Genomic DNA, 12952 nt, shown 5'->3' with positions numbered 1-12952 from the left:
TCCTCCTTTTCTCTGCTTTCCTTTTCCCTTCCTCCTCTAGGAACTGGGGTCAGAGTTCAATCACCTGCTGCCAGATGTATAAACCTTGTTGCCACGGTTTCCAAAAGTAAAATAAAAAGTGCAAAATTCTTTCTACCTGCTTATTATCTGAAGCCAGACGGAGTAATTGTCCAGCTGCAGGGTATAAAGTATCAGGACAGAGCTGCTGCAACCCGCTGCCGCCGTGAGCAGCACTTTGTCTGAGCCGTCCAAACTTTTTCTACCACAGATCAAAGTCCACAAGTTCAAAGTTCAAAGTGGCCATAATGTCGTTTTTTTTTTGTTAAAATTTTTATTAGGAATTCTTTATTTTTTTCTGTTCAGCAATAAATTAAACACGCAAAATTTAATGAAACAAATTACTGCAGCTCATACCTTTTCCCTAATAAAAGAAAGCTTTACGGTTTCCTAACTTTAAAGCTTAAAGTTCAATTTTTTATAAAAATTAAAAACAGTTTTTTTATTTTTATTGGTTGAGAAAACGTGGTTAGTAGTAGAAAAGTTAGATGGTGCAGAACATTTTCCATTCAAGTAAACATCTGTGCTCCATTAGCTGGAGGGAGAAAGTTGTACCGTTCTTGAACTCTGGTATAAATTAATAGTTTTCAGAATTCATTTAGAACTGATTTAAATATGAAGGAAGGTTTAGTTTGGTACCAGAACACAAAATGTGACGTGAATCTGAAGAGATGGCAGCCAGGAGTGACTGATGAACGGTAACAACTGACTGCAGAAAGTTTTTCTTCTTACTATGGAAATGTCGTCCGTCTGCTTCCCTTCAGTACGTCTTTATCCAAACATTCAGATGTTTTAGTAATAAACTCTCTGCGTGTGGTTGGTAATGTGCATCTAACAGTGTACATGATTTAATATATTTGTAGTTTAAACCAAGCAAAATTATAAATAATACATTTGATTAATACATAGAAGGGATTTTTAGGGAGCATGGAGTGTTTTAGAATCTTTTATTATATTTTAATAAAACGTATAATAAGCATATTCACTTCCCTGCGGAGTTGCAGTCATGTCTGAATTAAGTGCTGTTTCATTTTTTATTTCCACATCAGTCTCTTCTTTGGCAATACTCTGAATAATTCATACATTTTAAAGTATTGCAGTGAATAAGTAACAAATCATACTAGTGGCAACCCTAATTCTGGCTGATTTTAATAGTTGATTAGCAATGTTTTTTAGTGCTTGCATGTCATTAGACTATTGAACATTAACATAGAGGGAGGCAGCGTGGATAAAATGGAAGCATGTCTTAAATCACACCCGCCATGACAGTTGGAATAGTTTTTATCTTCAGCCCAGCTTTAAATCTGCCAACCAGAGTGGAGCAGGACAAGAAAAATATCTTTGTCATCCTGCGGAGACGTTTGCTTTTCTTTCAGAGGCTCTAGAGCTCCTTTATAACTGATAAGACGACTGCATTCCTCCTGAGCGCGCAGGCCGGCCGTGCTGCTGACCCCACCTGACACTGCCCAGTCACAAGAGGCTCCGCGACCCGTCAGAGCGCTTCTTATCTGCCTCCCCATCTCCCTGTGGAAAACATTCACCCGGGCTGAAGAGAGCAGAGATACGCCGCAGCAGGCAGGGTGTTCTCTGACTGTACTCCACACTTTGCTTCTGATAACTGCATTTATGGCTGTGCTTTGAGTAATGTCAGACACTTTGTCAGGATTATAAAAAGAGGTGCTGGGTTGTTTTAAATGGCTGTTTTCTTGGATTTGGCTTTTTAAACATGTTTTCCATTTTTGGCATAAAAAAGAAAAAAAAAAAGTAACTTGAATCTCTAGATGTAGATAATTGTAAATGATAATATTTGCTTTCCATCTTTCTTTGGGGTAAACAAATGTACATTTGTCAAAAGTAAAACAAATTGCATTTTGTTTTATAAAGTGACTTTGTTAGAGTCAAACAGCCAATAGAAATGTTTCCGTCAGATTTGAACCTCTGAGTCCTGCGATGCATCAGGATGAGCTAACAGCTGATGATGACTCCGGTCTTCATCAAAACAAACAGCACAGACTCAAATCTGCAGACGACGGCCGCGTGTCGGCATCAACTTTACGTCGATATGCCTGTCAGAGTGTGAACGTATCTCCAAGTCACATTTTGGCAACTTTCATTATGTCTGAATAAAAATAACTCCAAGTAGAAAACATGTGCAGATAGATGTATTTATTTTAGATTTTAGAAGATTTTTGAATATTTTTACAAAAATTTGCTAAAGAACTCGCACAGAATAATCCTGCAGAGCATGGAGACAAAAGCTGCTGCCTTTTATAATGACAAGAATGAATCTCAAATGCAATATGTTGATGGAATTTATTCACTTCCAAGAGAACAGGAAACAAAGCAAGGTGTTGGATCTGACGTCTTATTTTTGGACACCGGCTCATGCTGGTGGCTTGTCTTGGGAACAGTAACGAGAAGGAGGCGGCAGCTCTGAGTCCAGTTGGCCATCGCAGCGATTCCAGGTTAACAGAGGATAGAAACCAAGTTACTTAGTCCCGTTGTAAACCCCAGATTAACATGGTCTTATTCAGCATGAATTGGCTCACACAAGCTGTGGCGGCAGAGCTAAGAGTGACTTAGCGAGGCTTAGGCTAGCTCGTTCTGTGTCTGGGATGGGATGGAAAGTCTCCTGTGGGAAGACAGAGAACAGCAGAACAATGTTTAAGCCGGTAATTTCAGGAAGCCGTGGGATCAAAGAAATTAAGACTCTGAAGTCCTTCATTTATACAATCTGAAGAGCAAGAGATACCTCCCCTGTGACAGTGTTCATATCCAACATGAAGCCAATGAAGCAACCTATGCAACTGGGCTTTAATGGACTCTGAGTGGGCTTTTGTTTATGAATCAGAACTAACAAGAATAATGAAATGTGGACACAAACATCTTTGCAAATCCTCAGCTCTACAAATTTCCTCTTGATCTTTTAAAAAAGAAAACTTTCTGTAAAATGTTGATTTATTTCTGCAGCCTGTAGAAACAACCAGGTACAAAATCCTCACTGCTGCCTATGCAGCTGCAAACCAAAATCCAAACACTTTGCATTTCTGTGTTAATGATTTCAACCTGATCTGTTTTAAGTTTGGCCTTCAAAGCATCAAATGTTTGTTTTCACCTGTAGCTTAATTTTTAAAAAAGCACTTAAAATCATTCAATGTGTTATTTTTGATTACTTAAAGAGCTATTGTAGTATTCTTGTACGATCTCATACTTTTCAGCCTCAAAATGATCCCAGCTTTTCATGCAAAGGCTAATTTATCTGCTGCTGTGTTTGCATAACATGACTTACACATAAATCTATGATTTTGGACACAGAATGATATGATGCACAAACAAATCCGAGGTGAAACACAAACAGCAAAGTGAAACCGGTTTTAGTTTCTTGTCAAAGTAAATAAAATGTATCTAATGTGAAAATCTGAAAACTACACAGATTAACCTGCAGAGAAGCTTCTTATCAAGCTCCACAGTACAGATTAATAGCAAACATGAAAACAGTTTCAAGGCTCATAAACAGTATATTAAAGAGACAGTCCAGGCTTTTCAGGGAGGTTCTGAGTAGTTACTATCTTACATGCAGCGACTAACACTCCTGTTTCTACTAGATGTAACAGACATGCTGATGCTGGGCTTGCAATTGGATATATATATATATATATATAATATATATATAATATATATATATATATATATATATATGTATATAGGTATATAATTATAGGTGTATATATATAAACAATTGTTTTTATTTTCCTTGTAAATGATGGAAAAGTGTTACTTCACTCACCTGATCTGGACAGTGCAGCAGCAGGTCGGGGAGGGGCAGCACAGTGTTACTCAATGTGTAACAACAGCAAACTCCAGTCAGTCTGACGCCTTGCATGGCTCCTCATCAAATCATTTTCCACCATAGGAGCAGGATGATGCAAAGTTTTAGCAGTTAGGAAACTGAAACCAGAAACCAGACCTGGTCTAATTATAATCAAACAGGATTATTTATAAATCCTGTTTGGTTTATAAAGATCAAACACACCTTTATAAAAATGCCTACCACAATTTTCCAGTGGCTTAAAGCCATCTGCTGAGATGCCACAGAAGTTACTCATGTCATTGGCGTTTCTCATTTTCCAATAATAAATGCAGTAACACAGTACTGCCCCTCCTTTACCTATTGCTGCACAAAGAACTGGCTCCTCAAAGGCTCCTACGTTTTTCCGACCTTAAAAAATGGAAAATTTGACTGAAAGGATTTGTGACAAGCCATCCTGTTGTGCAAACCGGAGCAGCCCCACCCAAGGATAGGCTGTGCAAGAATGCCTCAAGTGCTGCTCTAGAAGGGGCACAATTGCAAAAAATGTACAATATTAAATGGCCTTAACCTTTACAAATTACAGCTTAATTCAGTGGGTGTTCATTCTATATTTTTGTTACAGTAAATTTATGTGAATTCACATTAAATCGACAGTTAGCTTAAATCGACAGTTAGCATACTCTTCCGTCTTTGATTAAATATCTTTTCACAACCTTATTATTACTGATGATTTTCATACCATGATCAACAGTCTGCAATTTATCTTCATCAACAATCAACTGACGGCAAAACGTTGTAAAACTTGTACATGAGACTCAGGTGAAGAGCAGCCTGAAGCTCAGCATGAGGTGACCGGATTAAAGAGGAATTTAATAAGTGGAACCAAGAATGATGTGAGCAGATGAAAAACAGACATGAACAATAGATACTAAAGGCTTCGCTTGAGAAACATGAAAGTTGGACGATGTTGGTTTTTCTGCTAACTAAGAAAGTTAGCAAAGAGTTTAGTTTCTTTGTTGCTGCGGTTCAGTCTCACCAGATCCATAACAGCTGATCACTGGATCCAATACAGGAGATTTATCAGTGTTTTCTAAAGTACTTCAAGCAGTACTTATAACAACCCTTGAATAAAAATGCACATCAGAGTTATACTTTTTATAAGCTTTATTTTACTCAAGCAGATTATATTTTCTGACTTCATCTCTTTAAATTCAGTTCAGATTAAACTTCTGATTGTTTGATATTCTCAAATCTTTTGTCAAATGCAATTTATTTTCAAACCTTGCTCATAAAACAAAAATAATGAACTATAGAAATACTATATGTCTATCAAATATCCAAACAGCAAATCTATTTGTGGAAATATTTTTATTTTTTGGCTTTTTTTTAAACATTTGAAAACTCCTCATTCCAGTTTTAAGGGGTTTCTTTGTGTTGTGGTTGCCATCTGCTGGCCACATGTTGCAACTACAACAGACAGGCACAGTCTTTACAGTAGGAGTGTAAAGTGAAGTGATGATGAAATATCTTTGTCTACCTGTGATCAGAGATCAGGACCTTTGGCACAGAGACGCTGCTGAACCCTACAGACGATCCAACCTTAAATCTGCTCCAAGCATTGATCTCTGCAGCCAAACTCCTCTCCACACAACCAGGATCTGATTTTTTTCACCACTTCAACACACTTTGTGGCTAGCGGCCATTTTGTACATGGAGATTTGCCTATTTGCAGCCTGCGTCTGGTTCCACAAACTTCAAAGTTTGCAGAGTCGGGCGAGGCCACCAGTGAAGCCTGTGAACATTTCTTCACAACAGCCTGTTGAAGGATGGGATTTCTACCTCTGACTCACTGAGACAAAGTCCGGCGCCACTTTCAAAGCTCGTCAGAGCACGGGGCCCCGAGGCAAAGCTTATTGTCCACAAATTGATCCAGCCCCCTTGGTTTTGTTTATTTAAATGAGACTCTTAGACCCTCGGGTGTTTGTTGAGGAAAAGTCAGAAATGCCAAATATCTTTTTTTTTCATCTTCATCCTCTTTCGTCTTGCCTTTCTTCTTTTCTTTCGTAGGCTCTCGGCTTGGTGAGCCAAAAATCCTTGGTAAACATCCCGGTCCGGCAGCTTTGTAGCACTGAGCCGGTCTCTCCCTCAGCTCCCCCCCACCGGCTCTGGGGTGGTTGGTGTTCAGCGGTTTCACTAACCTAATGTGAATTTATAGTCCATGTCTCATCTGATGTCTAAACAATCCCAGCTGCATCACACATAATCACAGAAATAACAATAAAAACTTTACATTTCACAACGGCTTCATTCCTTAGACTTTGATTTGGTTTAGACAAACATTATTCACAGGAAGGGGAGTCACTTTGCAGGGCCATCACATGACCCAGTCAAATACATTTATCCAATTTACAGAGTTTATATCTAAAGGTTTGTATGTAGGCTTATGAAAAGGATGAACTCAGATTTGCACAAATATTTCAGTCCAACATGATCACATTATGCTAATTTAAAACAGAAAATTATTTCCACGGTTTTTAAAGTGGCAATACTGATTAATGATAATTTATTTTGTGCAAAATGAGGGAGTATTAACACCAGCTGGAGTTGCATTATAAATGCTTATTGCATCGAATATTATCTGTTTTTCACAGTTAGCTGGCCAGTTAATCGGGCTGTGATGTCTGGCAGCCTGAAACAGCATTTTGTTTGTAAGATTGATGGAAGGTGTTTCTTTAGTTTCCATTTTCCATATATTAATGAGAGAAGCTTTATTTCAGCCAGTTGACAGGCTATCTGGAGCAACAAGTGGGGGAGGGGCATTTCTGCATTTCTATACTTTGAAAGAGTTTATTCATGCAAATTGTTTCTTTGGCTGTAGTTAAAAAAGAAAACCCTGAAACCATAGCAACAAATTAAAACTATGGTTGTCACACAATTATTATTTGGTTAGAAATGTTGAATCCCGTATTAAATCTACATGAGTGTAAAATGACTGGAATTAGAAGCCATATTTGAAATAATCATGTTAGGAAGCTGTTTGCATCAGTGGCGTGCCCAGATATTTTGGTGCTTCAGTGAGGAAAAGGGCAGCTTGGAACCACCTTAGAGTTAAAAGCACAGCTTTAACATGACGTCTGTATAAATATTTCAAATCAATGACCGTGAGGTTTTTAGGCCTCACACAATACACTGTAAAACAAACAAACAAACAAACAAAAAAATTTCAGCAGGACACTTTTTTTGTCCAAAGGAAAACAGGCTCAAACGTCTCCTGGTGTCGATCTGCAACTGCAACCAATAAAAGTTTTTAAATTTGTTTTTATGTTCATTAATAATGAAACACCTATTATGTTCAATAAAATGAGGAAAGTAAAGCATAAATATTAAGTAGGAATTGTATCATTTGAGATGATTTTACTGCAGGTGCATCACCTGGAGGTTGTCGCCCTCATTACCAAATCACTGCAGATCCTGAGGGGCGGCCATGTTCTTTTCAGTTTCTCCCATCTCCCATCACTGTGTTCCACTGAGGACACAGCAAGGATTTATGCTGTTGGACATTTTTAAGGCTCATGAACGGATGACTCAGAGAAGAAAAGAGGCTTTTTATGAAACCTCTTTGATTTGAGCCTGATAAAAGGTTTTGGAGTTTAATGGGAAGCCATTGTTGATGATGAAATAAAACAAAGCAGTAATTTCGTGCCAGTGTGACTTTCTTCTCCTCAACTGTTTGTTGTTGAAATGCTGCTTCTGGTAGAAAAGACTCCACAGTCCAGACAGGCGATGAACAGTAGCGGCTGTGTGTTTGCAGCAGCGTTGGAACCGCAGTCTTGCTAATGTTAGAAGCCTGCAGGTATGCAGACATCAGATCTCAGCTCTTCGTAGCTGCATGTGCCGTAAATCTTCATCAAGAAATGCTGGGAGTCTGAGTGGGTGGGGCTCGTACCCATAAATAATATTGGTGGAGTTCTCAATAACTTTGATTCATGCTATGAGCACCGGCCCTGCAATGCAAACTTAGCTAACAGAAGCTATTCATCAGGAGTGACTGTCACAGCCTGTCACAGGTATACTTTAGAGCTGTTTCTGCAGACTGGATTTACACACACAGGAAGAAATGTTTCCTCCCTCTGATTCAGCCAGAGGTCGTGTCCTCCTGCTTCTTCTTTATACAATAAAACACACAGGGAGTAAGGATAATAATGAGCGCTCACATCCCTCTGTTGTCTCAATTTACTTCCTGTCTCTCTGTTTATGCAAGCAGTGTCGACTAATATCATTAGGGCTCCATGTCTTCTCTGCAAAGCTGCAGCGAGAAACGTGTCACCGGCTCATTTTCCTGCTTGAATAACACTCTCGTCACTCCATCACATCCCACTCAAGCAGAGAAGTTCTGCGTATTAATTAGAGGCTATAAATTACAAGCGGCCGCCATCAGGTTTTTCTCTGCCCAGACAATCGGCATTTACTCATCCGTCTTCCTGTTTAAACTATCTGCTGGAGAATCACAAAGCCCCGCTGCTTATTTTCCAACGATTAGCTGTACATCAGCATTACCACCTTAAATCCAGCAGTTTCACATCCAGCATTAAATAGGATGAATATTGATCTGCTAAAGAGGATTTATTTATTTCATGCTCTATCCAAAGATCAACTGCTACCAGCTTTGGACGGATCTGCGAAGGTCTTACCGAATAAAGCTACTGCATACATGACTTTGGACTTGACATTTTAGGCCTGGAAGAAGACCAAACAGTAAATTCACTGCAATAATCCCAGATAAATGGGATGATCACTACGAAAGCTTAGATAGTTAAGTGGCCTACGCTTAAGTCCAGGAACGATAAAAACACAACTGGAAGGAGATCCTCCACATCGAAGGCTTGGTCCTGAGGAGGGAAGACTCCCACCTGGTTGCTGAGAGGCAGAGTCGTCTTACAGAGCCGGGTCACGGGAAATGGCATCTGTAAAAATAACCCACCAATGGGTCTCCATACCTGCACATTAATCTTTCTCCTGCATCATCGAGCTGTTTATTTCAACACCACATTTTACATGTTTTATTAAATCAAACATGATTGGAATTGAGGTTTAAGACAAATTATGGGATTCAAAAGTAATTTTATCTAAAGGGAGGACCATCTGATTTCTGACTTGCAAATAAGTTTCAAAAAAGCTTGAAAGAATTATTAGCAAATAAATATTCCTTACATACCAGAACACTTATAGTTATAAGTTTTATAGGATGTGAATCTTGTTTTGTCAAACAAATCCAAAGCAAACTCACACATAATTTGAGTCCAGGTCTGGCCCGGCCCGGCCCGGCCCGGCCCGGTGCGGCTCAGCTGCTGCAGCCCGGAGACGCAGGGAAACGAGCGAAGAGGCAGGCGGGCTGGAGAAGAGTCCATCTGGTGAGATGGGCTGCAGGGTCACATGCTGGAGTCACCAACAGGATGGTGGCAGCTGCTGTCAGGAGTCTGCACTGAAACGGCAGCTGATCCAGCCCTGAGTGGAGCTTTATCAACTGGAAAATGAATGATTTCAGGTTATTTAGTCACTTTAGTTTCACAATAAATACATATTTATTGTTACATGCTATTACATATACATACAATAACATACATTTCTCTGTATCTCAGTACCTTTCTTTTAGTTTCACTGTTGCATTCTTTGTATTCCACATGGTTTTTAGCACCTTGTGCAGAAATGAAATAGCCAGAGTCACCAGTAGATGGCGTCTGATCCCCGCTTTAGATACCTGACCGTCGCCGTCGCTTTTTGTGCAGCTCAAGTCTTTTTATTCGCTTCATAACGATACATTTCTATAAGAATTAAAAAATAAATTAACAACATATTTAAATAATAACCAGGAAAGTGATTTAAAAAAAAAAAAAGATACATATAGCATTTATTCCTGACTGATTAACGGTTTTGTTCTGCACGTTTATCTTTCAACGTGCAGTTGAAAGATCTGCTTAAAGACTTTTTCTTAAAGCTTTTAATTAAACCCAGTACATTTACGACCTGATTAAAAATAGCATTTTCCTAAAAAATAAAAATATCCCTCCAAAAATAGAATAAAAAAAATTACATTATGAAGAGAACCAAAAATAACTTAAGCTTAATGTCAAAAGCTTTGAAATAATCTTTCATATCACCCCTTGGATCATTTGTCTTCAACCCATCAAATTAAAGCAGGTATTACAGGAGCAAGCAGCTCTAATTGAGATGTATTTGATTGTCGCCTTCAGAGCGGGCCCCATCTCCCCAGATTTAACATATGGGTGAGTGAGGCCATAAATTTTCAACGCTGCAGGACGTTGTCTTTTTTTACGCCCTGTGATCCATCGCTCAGGCGTGCCAGAAAAGTGTCAAGGCCCTCAGCGAGCAACAGGAAAACGTGCCGTGGCAAAGAAGCCTGCGCTGGCTGGGAGCGGAGATCCTGGTGAGGAATGTCTTCTGCTGGTGCTGCTCTGCAGATCACTCACACTTCAAAAGATGCTCTAAGCTTATACCACTATTTATGTTCCACACAATAGCCTGTTGCAAAGATTTTGTTTCAGCACATAGTCATTTTATGACATTTGATTAAGATGGAGATATTTGGGAATTGATTTGTACAACAAACATATTCTTAATTAAGAAATGTGCATTTTGTTGTCTTTAAACATTTGTTTAGCTTTTTCTAGACTTCAGCTGGATTAATCTGTAGCTGCAGGTGTTTAGATACACTGAGAATTTAAACAAATATACTGAGCAACAAATGTAGTGAAAATAAGAATCATTTGATTTGGTATTTCTGAGAATTCAGTGAGTTTTCACTTTTCCCTGAGAAAATCTCTAAGTTCCAGATGAGCAGATTTCAAGACCAAAAACCAAAGACCACACAAGCAGGCAGCTGGTCTCAGCCGTGCAATCAGCTTAACAGCAGGACAACAAAAGAGCAGCCACGCCTTAGATAGAGGTGCTTAACCTCCAAGCATGCTAAGTGCCCCGCGCTCCATTACCACTTAATAGGCCTAATCAGTTTTGGCCCAGATTAGATTTTGAATCTATTGCCACCAAAGCACAGTGGCATATTAAATTAGTGAGTTCATTAGACTGAGCTGAGTCATGTTGTTTAGATGGGTGTTCCTTGGAATAATGGCTGTTATCTGCAGTGGTGAAAACACATAATCTGCATGACGGCCCTGCCACTGTCAGGCAGGATTACAGGCTGCTGAAGCCAAGTTTCACCACAATTAGGGGACAGACTGAGTGACACCGACATTTTAGATAATAGTTTTATTATGGTGCTTAAATATTTTAATGTGTTTATATAAGTCAGAATGAAGGATCTTTTCATGTACAAAAAGCAAGCGCAGAAGTATTAAATGACAGCTGAATATTTGATGTAAAAGATTCCAGCCTGTTTGAAATTACAACATTCACTAATATTCCCTTAAACAGCAAATGAGAGGTTTTTACAGTGTCAGAATTACAGCCAGAACTCAGCTTCAAATCAGACAAATTATGACCTGAAAATTGCCATATAATTCTGTTTCAAAATAAATTTATGTCATCAACAGGGGAGCGGCACAAAGCAGCCGCGCTGACTGCCTGGAGCTGGAGTCCCTGAGCTGACTCGTGTTTTTAGTTCAATTACATGCTTCGCTTCTCCTCATCCACTCACAAAGAATCAAATCCCATTTGTTTAGCTTTGGAGCAAAAAAGCATTTGTGATTTTATCTTTACCATTTGTATGATACAGATAATTGATAAATATTTTCAACCAGAGATATTTGAATCAATTTGTTTTTTAATTACTGAACGTTTTTCATCCTCCCTGTCTTGGAGGAAATTAGAACCAGTGCTGAGCAATAATTACTGCTCACAGCTCTAACATTAAACTAAATGCTTCATATCGGCTGAAGGAAAATGTCAACTCAAATAATCACAAAGCTGAAATTACATTTTCCTTTACACTTAGCAAACAGAGGTCATTAGATGTAGTTAAACAGATATTCTGTGAGTTGAACATAACGCTGAACACATCACAAGATGGCAGTCAATTGACCAGCAGAGAGGGAGCATTGACATGGGTGAGCAGTGCATGAATGTTTTCACGACAAATAAAAACACTGCACAGGTGAAATTCACTGCACAGACCAATTTCAGGCCCCCAGCGCCAGCGTGAGAAATCAATATGAGGCAATGAAGCACATTGGGACGGGGATCAATATCTGAAGATACAATCATATCTTACTTCTTGACACTCGCTGAACGGCACACCACGCGAGGGAGGGCGAGCGCCGGGTGATGAAATGAAAAACAACACGGAAAATAAGGATTTGAGTCTGGGAATGATTTATTTTATTCAAGAAAATATGGGAGAGGTTAGCAGAGCTGCTCACTCCAGAGGTGTTTACACTTTTTGTGTTTTAGCGACATTTATGTTTTGTTGCAACAGTAAAATGTCCTCAAATAAAGATGTTTTATGACATTTAAATAGGTAAAATTATCTGAATATGAGATTTAGTATGCAAAAATTCTTTCACCAGATGCTTTTAAAATCTTTTCAGTGTATTTTGCACAACTTGCTTTAATTTAGAAACATATACACACCGCTACGCATCTTGAAAAATAACTTTTTTTAGTCAACTATAATAATTCTCTTGACTTCAATATTTACAGTAAAAAATTTTTTTGTGAATTTCTCTCATGAGATTTCTTGAACTTTTCAATGAAAATAACAGCTTATCTCCACAGCGCTCTGCAGGAAACTCCCGGCTGCAGTCTGCAGGGATTCTCTGTGTGAGCCGAAAACGCCAGGAAAGTTCAGTCAGCTCCGTCCTGTGCTTTAACAGCAGCTGCAAAGACTGCTTCAGCAACAAATTAACTGACTTTAAAAAGTTTAAACGCTTCAAAAATGAAGCGAGTTTGAATGTTTGGACGTTCAGTTGACAGAAACATGAAGTCTGGGCACTGGCAAAGTTCATGTTACTGAATGTAAAATATTAACCACGTTGTCAGGAACGCTTTCTTCTAAACAGATGTTTTTTTCTAAACAGTTTTTAGAAGAAAAGTTTAAAAGTTTTTTTAAAC

General features: G+C 38.8%; 1 long non-coding RNA gene across 1 annotated transcript; it reads right to left on the bottom strand.

Moving 5' to 3' along the window:
* Positions 1-2233: 2233 nt before the first annotated feature.
* On the bottom strand, positions 2234-9367 carry LOC129360557 (uncharacterized). The gene is made up of 3 exons (XR_008606059.1): positions 9156-9367; positions 3845-4005; positions 2234-2689 (listed from the first exon to the last, which is right to left on the bottom strand). It is a non-coding gene; the product is annotated as an uncharacterized LOC129360557 (long non-coding RNA).
* Between the last annotated feature and the right edge of the window lie 3585 nt (positions 9368-12952).

Source organism: Poeciliopsis prolifica, unplaced genomic scaffold, assembly GCF_027474105.1.
Source record: "Poeciliopsis prolifica strain line A6 unplaced genomic scaffold, Auburn_PproV2 SCAFFOLD006, whole genome shotgun sequence".
Taxonomy (NCBI): Eukaryota; Metazoa; Chordata; class Actinopteri; order Cyprinodontiformes; family Poeciliidae; genus Poeciliopsis; species Poeciliopsis prolifica.
The sequence above is the reverse complement of the archived record's forward strand: the minus strand, read 5'-3'. Positions and strand labels throughout refer to the sequence as shown.